Source organism: Schistocerca serialis, chromosome 3, assembly GCF_023864345.2.
Source record: "Schistocerca serialis cubense isolate TAMUIC-IGC-003099 chromosome 3, iqSchSeri2.2, whole genome shotgun sequence".
In the NCBI taxonomy this organism is placed as follows: domain Eukaryota; kingdom Metazoa; phylum Arthropoda; class Insecta; order Orthoptera; family Acrididae; genus Schistocerca; species Schistocerca serialis.
In genome coordinates, this window is record NC_064640.1 from 373,129,605 (window position 1) to 373,133,247 (window position 3,643).

A 3,643-nucleotide genomic window follows, 5' to 3' on the forward strand; every position below is an offset into this window, starting at 1 on the left:
AGGCAGGTCTTATATTTGTAGACTTCGTCTGATCGTATTATTTCTTTCGTTGAGGCTTAAGTTCCTGCTTGCTCTGAGTTATTTGATTTAACAGTTGTACTTAAATTGTTCCCAGATGCCCATTCCATATATTCACTTGGATCTCTTTATTAATATTGACACATTAGTAAACTTACCAATTCTGTGATTAATTCAGTTCTTGAATTAAATTTTCCCAAATTTCATTAAATTGGATGGCGACCCAGAAAAGTTTTGTGGCACATGAAACTTACAGTCGACTGCAGAGTTCCACACTGACTAACCTGCCGGCCGAAGTGGCCGTGCGGTTAAAGGCGCTGCAGTCTGGAACCGCAAGACCGCTACGGTCGCAGGTTCGAATCCTGCCTCGGGCATGGATGTTTGTGATGTCCTTAGGTTAGTTAGGTTTAACTAGTTCTAAGTTCTAGGGGACTAATGACCTCAGCAGTTGAGTCCCATAGTGCTCAGAGCCATTTGAACATTCACACTGACTAACTTACCCCAGTTTCTGTTTGCAAATCCCTCTCCATATAACCATTGACCCATAATAACCATTTATATGGCGACCCTGTCCATCCACCCATTAATAACCATGTATTCGTAAGTTCCCTGTTGTTGTTCCCATTATGTTCACCACTGCTACAAATACGGTGTCAGCTGTGTCCTCTGCTTATTGTCTAGAAGGACTACAAGTGATCTTTGTTTCAGACAATGGATCACATTTCACATCACCCGATTTTCAACAGTTTTGTGTCACCAATGGCAAACATCATCTCATCACTGCACCTTTTCACCCACAGTCTAACAGTGAAGCTGAACAGTACATTCGAAAGTCCAAAAGTCAGATGAAGAAACGCCGTTCGCTCCCACACATGGTGTAAGTAGGCTGTTTAGGTTTTTATATTGGTAACACCACGTAGCGCTCTGTATGAAAAGCACTGGCTGTGCTGGGTGCAGTCTGTGGCTGGTTGGCATTGTTGTAATATTCGCTATTGTAGTGTTGGGCAGTTGGATGTCAGCAGTGCGTAGCGTTGTGCAGTTGGAGGTGAGCCGCCAGCAGTGGTGGATGTGGGGAGAGAGATGGCGGAGTTTTGAGAGCGGATGATCTACACGCGTGTCCATCAGAGACAGTAAATTTGTAAGACTGGATGTCATGAACTGATATATATATTATGACTTTTGAACACTATTAAGGTAAATACATTGTTTGTTCTCTATCAAAATCTTTCATTTGCTAACTATGCCTGTCAGTAGTTAGTGCCTTCAGTAGTTAGAATCTTATATTTAGCTGGCAGTATTGGCGCTCGCTGTATTGCAGTAGTTCGAGTAATGAAGATTTTTGTGAGGTAAGTGATTCATGAAAGGTATAGGTTGTTGTTAGTCAGGGCCATTCTTTTGTAGGGATTATTAAAAGTCAGATTGCCTTGCGCTAAAAATATTGTGTGTCAGTTTAAGCACAGTCCTTTATAATTTTTCTAAGGGAACGTTACATATGTCGACTCTTAGCCGAGGATACCTCACTGGAATCTTCTGATTTTTTCTTGTAGTTTGTGTAATTAGTGTATCTTTTGTTTATTGCTAGCGCGTAATTATAGAGAGAATTTCCTTTGTAGTTGTATTTTTTCATTCTTGTACAGTAAAACAGTTGTGGCATGCATGTAGATTTGCACCAAGTATTTCGCAGCTGCACTAGCAATTAACGAGATATTATTTTCAGTGCTATGTTAGTGTGTTTTTTTTATTTTGCTCTTCAAATTGTGCTTTTCTGTGTTATCGTGTGAAATATTGTGACAATAATGGCGTGTGAAAAACGTAATACTAGGCTCCAAAGTAAACAGAAATGACAGTGAAGACGAAAGCAGTGTGTTAGCGCCACCATGTAATGAATTAACTGATGTTCAAAGTAGTAATTTGGTAATTGTGCATAGGGAAATGGAGCGGGCTGCAAATAATGGTGTAGCCAGTGAAACAATTAGTGAACAGGGAAGCATTATCGTTCGATCGGTCGGCAACAGGTCGCCTCAGGAATCCGAAAAAACAGGACACAATCTTGCAAATACCGTAGATTCAGGTTTTGCGTCGGCACCGTTTTCTCAAATAAGTCAGGACACATTTTCTGCTTTTCAAAATGCGAATATTGCCGGTTCAAATGCACTGCCGAATAGCACTGAGGAACATTTTTCAGACACCAGTGCCTTGTTATTTCAGGTAATGCAACAAATGGGACAAAGGCTACAAAAGTTAGACACAACGCTTGAACAAAATCAGAAACATATGGGACAAAATCTTCAAAAGTTAGACACAATGGAACAAAATCTTCAAAAGTTAGACACAATGGAACAAAATCTTAAAAAGTTAGACACAATGGAACAACACCACGGACAAACACAGCAACAGTTACACGCAATGGAACAAAATCAAAAACAGTCACAGCAACAGCTTCAAAAGTTAGACACCACGCTTGAACAAACACGTCAAGGTTTAACTGCTGAGTTACTTAAAATCGAATCGAAATGTCAAAAAGTCTGTAATGACGTAAAAACACAAATTTGTGAGCATTTCCAACCTATTTTTTCGCGTCATGAGAATGCATTACAGAATCACGAAGCAGACATAAAGGAACTGCAAACTATTGTTCGTGAAAATCACGACACCTTGCAAGCTAAAATTGACTCAGTTGCATCTACCGATTCGGTTACACAACTTGCAAAAACTCAGGAAAACTTAAAGGACACAGTAGATACGATTTCAACGCAAATGTACACTCTGAAACTTGGTTCAGAAAAACACACTGAGGAAATAAGTTCACTATCGGAGAAAGTAGCCGAACTTTCGGATCAGTTCACTAACTTATCTACAAAGGTAGATGATGATCTGAATGACACAAGACCTGTAACCTTCACTGACACAGAAGGGTATGAACAAATTAAGAAATTCAAACAAAATCAGAATCAAATTGATACGCAACACAAAAGAGAAATCCAGGAAGTAGAAGATCAGCTGGCACAAGTAATACAAGAATTACATACACTCCTGGAAATGGAAAAAAGAACACATTGACACCGGTGTGTCAGACCCACCATACTTGCTCCGGACACTGCGAGAGGGCTGTACAAGCAATGATCACACGTACGGCACAGCGGACACACCAGGAACCGCGGTGTTGGCCGTCGAATGGCGCTAGCTGCGCAGCATTTGTGCACCGCCGCCGTCAGTGTCAGCCAGTTTGCCGTGGCATACGGAGCTCCATCGCAGTCTTTAACACTGGTAGCATGCCGCGACAGCGTGGACGTGAACCGTATGTGCAGTTGACGGACTTTGAGCGAGGGCATATAGTGGGCATGCGGGAGGCCGGGTGGACGTACCGCCGAATTGCTCAACACGTGGGGCGTGAGGTCTCTACAGTACATCGATGTTGTCGCCAGTGGTCGGCGGAAGGTGCACGTGCCCGTCGACCTGGGACCGGACCGCAGCGACGCACGGATGCACGCCAAGACCGTAGGATCCTACGCAGTGCCGTAGGGGACCGCACCGCCACTTCCCAGCAAATTAGGGACACTGTTGCTCCTGGGGTATCGGCGAGGACCATTCGCAACCGTCTCCATGAAGCTGGGCTACGGTCCTG